Raw genomic sequence first — 14,381 nt, 5'->3', positions numbered from 1 at the left:
GTAATTCGGGAATTACTCACATTTCCGGCCCGGATTCTGTCACTTTGGAGATATTGCAGAGGCTGGTGTGGAGTCTCCACTATGATGTGTTCCCCCTGGATAAACGGGCGGTAATTCTTCAATGCCCACACCGTTGCCAGGAGTGCCTTCTCACAATCGTTGAATTTTTCCTCCACAGAGGATAAAGTTTTGCTCGCATAGGAGATTACTTTATTGACCTTGTCATGCTTTTGATATAATACTGCCGTCAAGCACGTATTAGAGAACCCCGTCTCCAGGAAGAACTCCTTGTTTCTGACAGGGTAAGCTAGGCAAGGCGCTTGTGAGAGGCTTCTTTTGAGTTGTTTTACTGCCTCGGCTTGTTCTGGACCCCATTCCCACTTGACCCCCCCCTTCAGGAGATGAATCAGGGGTCTGGTGATCTCTGCGTAGCCCTCAATGAACTTTCTGCTGTAATTAGTCAGTCCAAGGAGGCTCCTTAGTTCCCGCAGAGTTGTGGGGTCTTTCAGTTTCTGAAGTGCTTCCACTTTCTTTTCCTGGGGACAGAGACCCTGAGGAGTAATCTCATGCCCCAAGAAATTAACACGGGTTCTACACCACTGTGCTTTCTGAAAGGAAAGTTTTGCTCCGGCGGCCCTCAACTGTGTCAGAACATAACGGATCTCTGCTATGTGTTCCTCCACAGATGAACTTTTGATGAGGACATCATCTACATAAGCCAGGTTACCCCTCGTACCCAGGTCGGGCATGGCCTTATGTAGGAAAATATTGAACTCATTACCGGAGTTAAGGTATCCGAAGGGAGTCCGGGTCCATGTGTACTGCTGGCCCCCAAAGGTAAAAGCCAGCTTGTATTGGTCCTCCCTACTGACAGGCACGGTCCAGTATCCATTGGTCAGGTCTATTGCAGTGAATACCTGTGACCCCTGAATCTGGGCCAGCCCTTGGTCAATGTAGGGAAGAGGCCATCGGGAAGTGTGGACCCGTTTGTTGAGCTCCCTGAGGTCAGCGCAGAGTCTCCACTGGCCGTTTGGCTTCAATATTCCCAGCACCGGATTATTGAAGGTGCTGTGGACTGGACGGATTATTCCCCGGGACTCAAGGTTCTTAATTATTTCAGTAAGGGACTCCATTGATGCGAGAGGCAAGCGATATTGCTTCACAAACACTGGAGTCATGCCAGGGTCCGTGGGGATTGTTGTGGTGTGGATGTCGGTGCGACCACAGTCATATGAGTCTACCGCAAAGAGATCTTGGAAATCCAAGAAAACTTGTTTCAACTTTTGCTTTTGTTCCAGAGTCACACAGGCATCAGCTAGGTTGACTCTCTCTTCCACCATCTGCCTGAAGCCTGGAAAGACTTCTGGTTTGGCTATCTCCGCGGCCTCCTCCAGCTGGGTGGAGAAGTCCCTGGTCAGAGTGCTGATTTGGACCGGAGGCTTCAGGTGGGAAAGGCAGCCCTCATGGACCTGGAAAATCACCTCATCCCTCCTGAAGTCACAGGTCACATCTTCCTTACCATAGGGGCAGGAAGTGTACACCAGGAAGTTCCCCCCATGCCGGGTAAAAATCCTGTCTGGTGTTGCGTTGTCATCACTGTCACTGTCAAAACAGTCCTTGGGGATGGGTCCTAACAGTTCATTTACAAGATCAATGGAGAAATGTCGGTCATCAACCGCCATTCCAATAATGGTGCCTGCGGCTAGAGTAATACTCTTTAAGTCGCTGTTATCCACCTCTATTAGAATGGGGTCATGTTCTATGTTGACTAATGGAGTCGGGTTTACCCCCAACCCTTGCTGTTGGAGAGAAGCATTTAGATGTATGTAAGCATCAGGGTTTTTCAACTCTTGTCCCCTTTTAACTTTCACTTCCAGGGAGAATTGTCGGGTCCTTTCTGGGATGGTGACTTCCTCTTTAACCTGAATTTCAACTGCATAAGGTAGCAATTGAGCTGACCTAAATGCTTTTTCTGGATCATCAAAGCCCATGGGATTATCCGCTAATCGGGACCAAGCTTTGAAGTTTATTAGGTCCAAACTAATGGCAAAGCGATTGAGAATGTCACTGCCTAAGTCAAAGGCGGCAGTGACGTCTCGCACGACCCAACAATTATGGACTATGCTCTTGTTGCCAATGGAGATTTTGAGCATACACCTGCTTGGCAGGAGATGTTTGGAGTCAGGTGCTTCCAGGTCCATTTCCCATTTGTCTATCAGTTTGAAGGTGGGAATGGCTGGATCTTTTGGGAGTTGGCGGAACATGGCTTCGCTGATGAAGCTCTTACCGTTGTTCACACACACTCGAGCGAGAACAGAGTCCTTCCCATCATTTAACTGAACAGGGATGAACAACTGCTCTCCAATTTGCTGAATATCAGCCAGGCTTTGAGCTGATTTCACATCTTTCTGGACTATAGGAGTGGGGGTTTCTGATTGTGGATTAGTATAGAATTTCAGAGTGTTTCCTTCCAGCGTGGAATACCACTTTAGACTGGAAGGAAGGTTGATTTTCAGAAATAGAGAGGACCCCCCATCACCAGTCTGTTGTCCTACTGCTATTACCGTCACGTCTGGAATTTGGTTGTTCTGGAAGTGAAATTCTACTTGGTCAGATTTTTGTTCAACCATGTGGCATGTGCCGTTTAAACTAACATGGTTGACACTCTGTTTTAATTTTATGGGTCGGCTATTCTGAGTCCAGAGGACCTTGTTTACGCAATCTATTAGGGGTGACAACCTTCTCAGGAGGTCATTCCCTAGTAAACAAGGGGTGCCCTCTGGGGTCACAACTATGACCGGGTGTTTCAACTTATGTCGCCCGATCTTAATGTCCAAGTCTGCCGTCCCCTCGACGGGAATTTCCTTCCCGTCAAAGTTCTGCAGTTGTCCAGGAAGAGAGGTGAGAGGAATTTGATAATTCTCTCCCCTTCCTGCATTCAGTTCGTCAAAGGCCCTTCTGGACAGAAGGGTAGCTTGAGATCCCGTGTCCACCAGTGCCGAGATTGTACCCTGCCCCTGTACTTGTACCGGGGCATAATATCTTCCCTCCTTCTCCTCAAGGGGGCACAGATAATGTACATTTTTGGACAACTGGTGGGCTAACTTTCTGGTTTTGGACATTGCTAGCGAAGAGATTTGGGCAGAATTCTGTGGAGAGCCTTGGGAATCTGAAAGAAAAATTTTGCAACTGGAGATCAGAGCCATTGTGGGTTCCCCTGGCTCCGGTTCTGGGCCGCCCCCCCCTTTTTGGAGGCAGTCACCAGGATGGGTTTGAACCAGGGGATTTTCTTGCTGTTGGTTCTGGGATGAGATGGTGGGCGGCGGTAGCTCAGTCTCCACATCTCCCCAGTCTGGATTTGCATTCCTAGGGACCCATTTTTCTTTGGGAGGAGTTCTCCCCTCTCTGAAAGAGAAGATCCTTTTCCCAGGATCCTCTGAGGATCCCTCCCCCTCAAATTGGAAGATCTGTACCTCCTCCTCAAACTGAGTCTGTTTGGGTCTTTTGTTTCTCCTACCCCCCCTCTGCTCCTTAGGAGGCAGACTTTCAGGGGCAAGAGATTTCGTTTCCGGTTCCTGGGTTTCCAGGGGCTGTTTACAAGTGAGGAAGGAAGCTTCCTCCAAGGCTTTACACCCCCCTTCCCTTTGTGCCTCCTCCCTGGGAACCGGTGAGTTATCAGGGTGCTGCCCCCGTCATTGTTCTGGAGCACCAGGTCCAGAGTTGGGTGCGTTCTGCGCCGGCACGCCCATCTGAGGGTTCTGCTGAGCCCTCAGTATGTGACCCAGATCCCGCGCCATGTTTTGAACCTGGCGCTCTAACTGGGAAACCCGCTCAGGCTGATACGGGGCCCTGTTTTCTCCCCTGGGCTGATCCCGGGAAGGGTAGCTGTCCCTCCTCTGGTAATACCCCGGGTTGGGAAGATTTTGGTACCCCTCCACCCTTGGCCTCCCCTCTCCCCGATTCAGTGGTCTGGGCTCAGGGAATTGAGGAAAGAAGGATGGATGATTTTGGGGTTGGAAGTCGGGTGGATATCTGGGGAAAAAGTTCTGCCCAGGGTTTGGTAAATTTCTGCCCTCCTGTGGGAAGTTTGGAGGGAAGTTCCCTGGGTTAGGTGCTTGGCTGGATCCCCCCCCTTGGGCTGGAGGAGTCCACACATAACCCAGGATGGGTCTGTTACCTTTGTAGCGAGGACTTACATAGTCAGGAGAGCGAGGGACCCCATTTGTGGGGCTGCCTCCCTGGCTCCCTGTCTGCGACTGGCCCGAGGACCTTCTGGGCCTAGCATTATTAGGTGCAGGTAGGTTTTTAGGCCCCCCCATCTCCAAATCCAAAACGGGGGTGACCTTTACCTCTGCCACCTTGGCAGCAGCAGGGGTGCTGTTGGCTTTGGGGTTTTTCTGGGCATTGCTTTTATTTTCTATGGGCTTCTGCACCTCATAGATGCGGGTAGCCTGTTCAATGACCCAGTCTAAAGATCTTTTCTCGTGAAAATCCCTCACGAGCTGGGTCATGATATATTTGGGCAAGGCATGGAAAAACGTGTTTATAAATTCACGGCTATCCGTGCGCACCCTTCTTGTGGTCTGTGCAAAAGCCCGCTTTAACTCCTGCACAAATTCTTGTGGGGCCTGATCCTCCCCACATTGCAAATTGTAGGCTGCCTTGCGAGCCTCTTGAGGATTTCTGTGAACAGAAAAATGTTTCAGGATGGCCGCCTTATAGGTGGACCATCTTAAATGATTTTGGTCCTCCAGCCCCGCAAAGAAACTGGAGTATTCCGGGGAGAAGGTCCACTTTACATATTGAATGCAGCTTTGGCTGTCCTTCAAATGGAAAGTCTCCATCATTTGTTCAAACAACTCTAAGTGCTCTCAAACAGAATACTTAGCGTTCTTATGGTAAGGCGTGATGACGCTCCTGATCGCCTTAATCTGCTTTAAGGGGTCCTTGAGCAAGGCCCTTTTTGCCTTATTGGCCTTTTTGGTTCGGGTAACCCTTGTCCATTCTTCGTCGGACTCAGAGGCACTGCTCCCAGAGGTTCCCGTCTGTTCTTCCAGGTTTTCCCGGATTCTGCGAGCCTCGGAATGGCTGGCAGAATGTGGGGACCTGGTCTCCTGTGTCCTGCGCAGTTCAGAGGAGTCTTCAGATTCCTCCTTGCTGTCAGGATTTGATGGGTACCCCCTCCACTGACCTAACTGGGCAGAGGTTTTCAGGATGCCCTTAATGGGCCTACTCTCCTGGGGTTCCCCACTGAACTGTATTGTACTTGGGTGCCCATACCCGGATGCCCACCCCTCCATTCCTGGATGGTACTGGCCTATGAGCCCCATGCTTCTGGCTGGATAGTAATCTGCCATCCCTGTGGCCCTGTGCTCATGTGCGCCAGGGGACATGGGGGTGGCAGAGTCCAGGGACTGAGAGGTATGAGGGCCTCTGGTACTAGGGCTCCTGAGGTTATGCTCCGGAGTTTCCATTTCCCAGCGAACCTCATCTCTATCCGCCCCTGCTCCCTGTTGCAATGCAAGAGCCTGCATTTGTGCCTTCAGTTCCTCAGTTAAGGCCTTACTCGACTCTATCAGTCTCTCCTGCATCGCTACCTGCTGTTGGAGCCTATCATTGTGTTGACAGAGGGCCTCATTTTCCCTCTGTGCTTCCTGGTTGGTCCTGGAGAACTGGGCCAGTCTTTGCTGCAGGAGGGTTACCTCCTGAGCTGTGTCCCTATTGGCCTGCTCCTTTCTTGCTAGAGCATCCTCCACCCTCCTGGTGTGCTCTAGCAAGTTCTGGTTTTCTTTTTGGAGGTCACCCAGTCCCTGGTGGGCCAGGTGATTTTCTTCCATTTTCCTTTTTAAATGGCAGACTTCCTGGCCTAAGGCGTCTCTTTCCTGACTAAGAGCCTGCATTTGTGCCGCCAGGTCGTCCCTTTGCCTTTGGAAGGCACCAGCTTTCTGGCGCTCCTGATCAAACTCTGCCTGGGTATCCAGGTCTTTCAGGATCAGTTTATTGCTCTCCTCTTTCTCTCTGTCTAGTTGGATTTGCAGGGTGGCTACCTGCTCTGTGCATGCCCTGTTGAAATTGATCTGTTGCTCCAGCTTTTTCTGGCTCTGCAGTAAGGAGTCTAAACTGTCTTGGTGCTCCTTCTGCAGGGCCAGAAATCTAGTATCCTGTTCTGACTTTTCCTTTTGCAGCACATCCATATCCTCCTTTATTTTAGTAATGTACAGTCTGCTGTCATTTTCTGACTCCTGGCTCCTCTGCAGCCTCTGCTCAGAAGAGTCCAGATCAGATTGGACCTTCTGTAATGCCATCTGTTGCCTATTTGCCAGATTTTGGCTTTCAGCACATCTATCCTGCATGTCTCCCATATATAGGTACAGGTATGCTGCTATCCTGGCGATCTTATTGTGTTCCTCTTTGGCTTTAGGAGCCATATATAGTTCACTCAGGGCCACATGTAAGGGACCCTGATCTCTATATATATCTGACCCTGTTTCAGTGACCTGTTGTGTGATGGCCTGCAACCACACATCCTGGCCCTGTTCGGTCCATTCACCTCTCACAAATAGCTTATGCAAGAGGTGCTCTCTGGCTATTTTCATGTCTACTAAGGTCGTCATTCTAGAGATTGGTCTCTGTCCTGACTTACAGAAGTTAGTATTTTATTTTTGCAGAACAGAACTTTTCTTGGAGTGTCCCTTTTGAGGAATGCTTCACAGCGTAATGCAGCGTGGTGATCCGACCGGGTGTATGTATCCCGTCAGTTAGCACACTGTATTAAGCTGCACAACTGGTAAATCTAACCCAACGTCTCGGCTCGAGCCCCCACTTTGTAAGAGGATTCAATTCAGCACTACAGCCAAGTTAACGCCTAGTCTAGAATACTGAATGAAAACCCTTATTGATATATCTTTAGGTCCAGTTCATGCGTTCTGGATGACTACCCTTGTATAACACCCCTCTCTTGGAATCCCCCTGACCCCACTGAGCCAAGAAGTAATTCTGTTTTGCAAGTTTAAAAGGTTTATTTGATAAATTAAAATATATATCACACTTTTTAATAAATTAATAATTGAATATCACACTTAATCTGATATGGTAAATATTAACAACGGAGAATCTGGCACTAGCACACTTCTTTAATCACTAATGAGTTGACATGAAATGGATAAGGTAGCAAACTGGTAAATAGGAACAAAAGTATAATGTGGTAGAGGATGCTTTATGTAGGCTCAGGTGGATGCAATATTCAATGAATGCAGTACAGAAAATACGCAATATGATTTCAACCAAACAATGTAATCACTTTTCTCTGGCTACTCCCCTCCCCCCCTTGATGCAAGGCAAGGAAATGGAAGGAAAACACACAGTTCTCAGAAATGCAATCAACTGTAATTCAGTTCAATCCAGCAAGCTTAAACAGAAGTTTGAAAACACAGGCAAATGCTTTGATAGGTGCTAGCAATGAATGAGAAATATGCTGGAAACGCTCTTAATTCCCTTTTAGAGGTTCAGGATGAGTGGTATCTAGTTAATGTTAGTCCAGGCTCACACTAGCAATGATGCAGGGATAGTTAGCAGGTTAAACGAATTTCTGGCAAATGAAATCAGGCAGCAGCAGTTTTTTTACATGTGAAGAAATTGCAAATCGCGGCAAAATTCGCGGATGCGCCGAGCGCTATTACAAAGGAACCGCAAGGACTATCTCTACCGTTTTGGGGTCCTAGGAAAGCCTGGGATCTCAGCTTCCAAATGAAAGTTATTGCAAGTCTCTAGCCCAAACGGTTGCGGAGATATGAGTAATTTAGTAAAGGTCGTTTTTGGTTTTGTAAATTTTAAACGCACACTTTTTCAAAATGACAAATTTTACTAGAAATGACAGGTGACAGATAGGAGGCAGTTCTACTTAGGTTAAATAGATTGAATTAGATGAATTTAAACTAAGAGATGTGTTCTGAGTTTTGCTAAGTACTCACAAGAGATTTTGAACAGGAAAGCGACTTGGTCACGATCTTCAGTCTGGTCAGGTCTTTCCGGATTCTGCTCACAGCGCCTGGTCTGGTCTCGGCTAGGCACAGCACTGCTTTCTCTCTGGTCTGGTCTCTGCTAGGCACAGCACTGCTTTCTCTCTGGTCTGGTCTCTGCTAGGCACAGCACTGCTTTCTCTCTGGTCTGGTCTCTGCTCTGGATAGATTGAAGTCTCTAGTTTGGCTTTCTGGAGTTTGATGGAGGTAAGTATGGATTTTTCCGGCAGGGCTTCCAGCGGCAGATGAAATTGAATCTCTCTATGTGTCCTGACTCTCTGCTTTTATCTGTTTCTTGAGAATGGGTGTGTGTGTTGCATCACTAGACTTGCCCCTCTCATTCGTCATTGGTCAGGCTTCCATTCCTCCGCTTGATTGGCAAACTGAACTGTGAGTCAGATTGATGTCATTTTATGATCTCTTGAAACAACCTCCCTTATCATCTGTGCACCCAAATATATATATGATCAAAATCCATACTTCAGAGTTACCCAGTTGTTTGAAATTACATATACATGGTGTGGCTGAATTTAGCCATGTCTATGTCCAAATCTGCTCATTCTCGGAGCTTGCATTCAAAGAGTGTACATAATTGACTTTTTAACTGCTTTTTCAATTTCCGACATGGACCCAACTTTACATACATGTGTGCAGGGGGTAGGGACATTAACTGATGAAGTTTCAGATTTTTAACATGCACACATTTAGAGTAATATCCACTTTTCCGCTAAAACCCCCCTGAACATACCACCGGTTCCTACCACGTCTTAAACTGTGGGCAGAAAAATCACAAGAATTATGGTATCATTTATAAAATTTTCACATGTCCGCACTATGAATTATCCCCCTTTTTATAAAACCATATCCTTGCTGCAGGGGTGTGTCTTTTCAGGTCACATGGTACAGAAACCAGTCTTTCCAGTTTCTGCCAAGCCAGCTTGCTTCTCACAGGCAGTGCCCCTCCCAGCTTCTCCAGGAGGAAGCCACTTTTTACGACGTCTGTAATAAAAACCTTTGCCTGAGTGGAGAGGGCTTTGTTCACTCTCTGGCAGAGCACAGGAAATTCAATTATCAGATAGATGGCATATCCTTGGTGTGGGCAGCAAAAGGAACATTGGCCTGGGAACATAGTTGTGACTCAAGTTTCACTCCTGATGGGATCCGTTGCTAGGCAAAATCAACTTCCTTAAGCCAGACCTTCAGCTAACTTTTTGTTGCTTTTAAAATAACTTGTAATTTTACACATGCAGCTAGAATGCTGATTCTAAGTGCAAAACTATGACATTTCAACAGTTACAAAGGCATGTGACACCAAACATAGGTCACTCATTTAATTTAACATTTTCGATTTTGGTGGTTTTAAATCCAGTTGCAGTTAGGCTTAAGCTGCTGACTCCATAGCATTTTTGTTATAAGCATTGTTTTTGGGCTCTTCATTTCCCAGATTTTGTAGGCACACAAAACTCCATTCTGCCAAATGTCTGCTGGTGTTCAGTGAATATTTTGCACATGTTGCAAGGTTTGAAATAGGCATTTTGCTTGCCTTCAGAAAAACACACAGTGGGTTTTAAAACGCCGGCTTTTGGATAGTGGTGAGTACTGGTACTGCACCCATTTTTGGGATTTTCTTGGATTAATGCATTCTAAACAGGAATGGTTCTTACATGGTAGTAAATCCTTGCTTAACATTGTTTTGATGGGGCTCCTTACAGTAAGATGGTTATGTGGAACCCCACAAAAAGGGTTGAATCTTTAAAGTGGTCCAATGAGTCACGATTTCAGCAACTTTTTGACATCAGTAAAAGTGGATTTTGTTAACAAAGACCTTTCTTTACCCTGGTGGGTGGCAAGTTAGGTAACCATTTTGGTGTGCGCACAACTGCGCAGCTTTCCTGGATTTCGGCGCACATGTGGGTTTTCCGCCATCTTGAATTTCCTAAGCCCACAGCACCAAATGTTGTAGCAGGGTAGCTTAAACGTGGGTCAGGACACCCTACAACCTCCTATATCCCTTTCATCGGGGATATTCTTGCAATGCATGTTATTCCTTCTGCTCCTCCCTAGCACCTATAACCTTCTCAATGTGTTCTCTAAGTACCTGTCATTCAGCAGTCAAACATTACCTGCGCCTACATGTTTAGATTTGTAATAATAATCTGAAACTACTCTTTCTGACAGAAACACTGCTCCCCCTAGATTACTTTACCTTCATTATTCATGCTATTTGGGGTAATTACAATATTCTTTTTGCAAATACTGGCATCTCCATTATCTTTAGAGACCACCTGTGGTCTCCCTACTCCCCATAATTCCCCTTCACAAACCCATGTCAATGAAGCTCCAGATGTATCCCTCTGACCTGCAGCTTTATACTGATTTACTGCCCAGCGGGTCTTCATGCCCGCTTTCCTGGCACTCACTGACATGCTACTAAAACTTGCCCTTAGCTCCCGCCATTTGGTGGTTCTTCGCAAGTCCTTCCTCCTTTATTCTCTGCTCTCTTAGACTATTTCTACACTTTGAGTCATTGCATATATTGAAGGGCCCTGCCCACAGTAAAGACCACACATTAGATCTTTTTGATTTCTTCTAAGAGCATTGCAACTCCCACTACCCCTCTTCATCTCATCTGGTCGGATCATTTTGCCTTTGCCCTTCTTTGTCTCATCTCTAGTCAAACATTTTTTTTACTCTACCCCTCTTTATTGCATCTTGTCAGATTATTTTGCCTCCACCCTTCTTCAGCTCATCTCAGGTCAGATCATTTTGCTTCTACCTCTTTTCAGTTCATCTCTGACCAGATCATTCTGCCTCTACCCCACTTCATCTAATCTGGTCAGATCATTTTGCCTCTACCCTTCTTCAGCTCATCTCTGGTCAGATCATTTTGCCTCTACCCCTCTTTATCTCATATGGCCAAATCATTTTGACTTTACTGTTTTTCAGCTCATCTCTGGTCAGAGCATGTTGGCTCTAGTGGCCCAGGAATATAGTTCAGGGGCAACACATTGGTCTTGGAAGAAAGACAATGCAGAGCATCATGGGCTCGGACCTGTGTTTAGCTTCCAGCATGAGGCGCGATATGAAAGCTCAATTCTAATCCCTCTTCATCTCATATAGCCAGATCATTTTGCCTCTACCCCTCCACCCCTCTTCATTGCATGTGATGTAGTGTAATGCAAGTGGTTTTGTACAGCACCTGTCTGTCACTACTGGTGGCTTCCCTGCCCTTCGCTCTGTGCTAGAAAATGGGGATTGGGTTAGTTAGTAGTACAGTGGAAAAGGCAGATGTGAAACCTGTGGTATTGATGTGTGCAGGTTGGAAGTACCCTGTTCCTGAATGCCAATCCACTTTCTATGGATTAGGCAGAAGAAACATGGGAGTATATTACCCGTAGGCATGATCTAATAGACTATAATGATTTGTGTCTAAATAGCTGCTAATGTGCGAGAGTGTAATCAGGCTAAAGAGGGGAGCTTAGTCGTGGCTCGGTTCATGTTGATGTGCTAACTTCTAGGCCTTTGGTTGCCTTCTGGTGGGGTGGGGTTTGCGTGTGTAGTGTAAGGTGGTAGGAGATCGCTTAGGGTTGTCATTTAGTAGGGAAGAGCCGATAGTAGGCTTTACAAGGCAAAACACCTGCAACTCTACACTCCAGGGAAGGTACCAGCTATTTACACTACAGAAAAGAGGAGAAGGGAAGAGAGGTTGCCGGCTGTCTCTCTGAAGTATGTGATATGTTGACTGAAATTGCGGTCTTACATTTACAGTTTTTACAGGGGTTGGTAAGATGCCCTGGGAAATGTTAAAGAAGTCAGCAGAAAGAACTGCACACTCACTCCAAAACTGGGCAGCTTCTGTGTGCACCCTCTGTGACCAGAAAAGCAATGGCACCTTGCCCTCCCTTTCTCTCATGCTGAACCAGTTCAGAGATGCAAACAGGGGATGTGCAACACAAAGAAGAAGATTGACACTCCATGAAAAGTGAGGAAAACTGCATTTGTGTGGTTAGGACCAGTGCAATTGTAGTTGTCTGAGCTACACTGTAAACTGGGTGTAGGGTTGTAGAATGCTGCCTGTAAGAGCACATTTTGTCTACCCTGCCTAGTGTAGAAGCGTATAGACACATATAAAGAAGAACCTTGCAGCTCCCTGAAAGTGAACAAAACGGCATTTGTGTGGATAAGATCAGCCAATTTGTAAATGCATGGGCTACTCCGTAGACTACGTTTAGGGTTGTAAAAAGCTAACTCTTTCCTGTCCCAGAGTTGGCCGGACCATGGGGTAAGGCGGACCCTACCCTTGTTATTCAGAATTGCATACAACGCCACCTTGTCAGAAGACCAGCAACTCTGCTCTTCTCCTTTAACAATTAACGTATGTCCACTACAGGGCGTCTTGCCCTTTCTAAATGTATTTCTCCTCCCAGGTCAACTAAAACTGCTCCCTGGATCAGATTCACCTAGTCTAACACATAAAGAGACAAAACATGTTGAATGCTGCTGACTCACTGTAAATTGCATCACCTCCAATGCCCAGTCTTTGAATTGGCATACAATCTTGCTGCAAGCTAATGGGAATTAACACACATCTCACATTTTGCCTTATTCAAAGGGTTCACTGCTCCTTCTGCCTGACTGAATTAGGCGCTCATCTATGCCTCTCGCTCTGAGGACGTATCGGTCTTCTCTAGAACTAAAATCCAAATGATCTGATTGTTGACAGTTTCTGGAACTCGCAAACACTACTTCCGCAAATTGCCCATCCTCCCTCCCTGTACTCTGGGTGTTCTCCATCACGTTAAACCGGTCTCAGAATCAATGTTTTCTTTTCTCCTTGCCTCCATAAATGTGGGCGCTACATCTGATACGTGCATGGCCCTATTAAGTCCCACATTGTGCACCCACTTTCCTGATGTATCCATCACATCTTGCATTGTTTCTACACCATGAAGTAAGCCAGGCCAATTCCCCTTTTGAAACTAAATCCTACCCCTTATATCTCAATTGGGTCAAATATAAGGCCCATTTCTCTCCTGCTTCCAGCTCAATCTTTAGAAGGCCATGTCACTGCTGCTCCTCGTGACTTTCTTGAGTCCACTGGGCCTCTCGATACCTTTCTAGACCAGCATCCACCAGGCTATTTCTTGTGTCTGTCCTGGATCTGCCTGCCCTCCGATGTTGACAGTTCTCAGGTCTGATATTTCTCATACTCTTTGTGGTCCGTGACTCTGGCCACTGTACCATCCTATCCACTCATGGAATACTGCATCAATGAAACTGCCCTGGCTTAGTTTCGCATTTTCTTTTTGATTGCACACAAACAATATATCTTCTCCTTTTACTTCCTTTTCGTGTCCCCTCTAGTGCCAAGCGCCCCCCACTGTTCAACGTCCATCCCCCCACTGCCCGTATTCATCTCCTCCTTTGGCTTCACCTTGCATTAACTATGCAGACACTACTCAGATATTGCTTCTGCTAGACATTGACCACATGTGTACCTACACCCAGTCCAAATTCCATGGAGGGCATAGGGAGTCACCCTGGTGATTCCCTAAAGCCAGGTGCCGGAATAAAACAATTCCGGCGGCAGGCTGCCGTTAGTATTGGCACGGCTACTGCCGGGGTTGTAATGAGGCCCATAGTCTCATCTGATTTGATCTTCATATTATCAGACTTCTGTAGTCATTGTCACTTTCCTGTCACCTTTGGAGTAAAGCTGTTCTCTTTACCGTTGTGTTCAACTTGTACAGAATTCTGCAGTCTGCCTGATCATGGAGGCCCTCAGGCCTGTTTACCCTCCCTGTCTGTTCCCTACACTGGTTTCCTGGTTCACAATAGAATCTCCTTTAAGATCCTGGATCCTGTACATTTGCATTGTACGGCATAGGGTCCCTCTTTAAGCTGGATATGACAGTTACTGTGGCAATAAGCCACGAGGTGGCGGGCCAATACCGCCCCAGGTAATGCCCCTGCGGTGAGTTACAGAACAGAAGAAAAAAAAAATGCAAAAAAATGGCCTCTGCCATGGAAAGGGAAAACGTAGTCCGTTTTCCCTTTCCATGGCGGCTATCGTTCGCTTCCAAGACCAGAAGAAAAAAGAAGGTAAGTGGGGTTGGGAGGGGATGGGGAGGAAGACAAAAATAAAAAAAAATTAAAAAAAACGTACCGCTGTCTCCGGCGGGGGACGATGGAAGCCTCCAGCCGTGTGGAGGCTTGGAGCGAGTCTCCACACGGCTGGAGGTTTCCATCGTCCCCCGCTGGAGACCGTGGGATAGAAGGTAAGTGGGGTGGGGAGGGAGGAGGGAGGAGAGAGGAGAGAGGAAAGGCTGGGAAAAAAAAAATCTTACCTGAGTCCCCTGCGGG

At 46.9% G+C, this 14,381-nt stretch overlaps 1 protein-coding gene across 2 annotated transcripts in view; it reads left to right on the top strand.

Moving 5' to 3' along the window:
- RPH3A (rabphilin 3A) overlaps positions 1 to 14,381 on the top strand; it is a 1,455,977-nt gene that overhangs the window by 692,884 nt on the left and 748,712 nt on the right. The window lies entirely within an intron of this gene.

This window comes from Ambystoma mexicanum, chromosome 10, assembly GCF_040938575.1.
Source record: "Ambystoma mexicanum isolate Mex_15411 chromosome 10, UKY_AmexF1_1, whole genome shotgun sequence".
In the NCBI taxonomy this organism is placed as follows: Eukaryota; Metazoa; Chordata; class Amphibia; order Caudata; family Ambystomatidae; genus Ambystoma; species Ambystoma mexicanum.
This window is presented reverse-complemented; position numbering and strand designations above follow the sequence as displayed.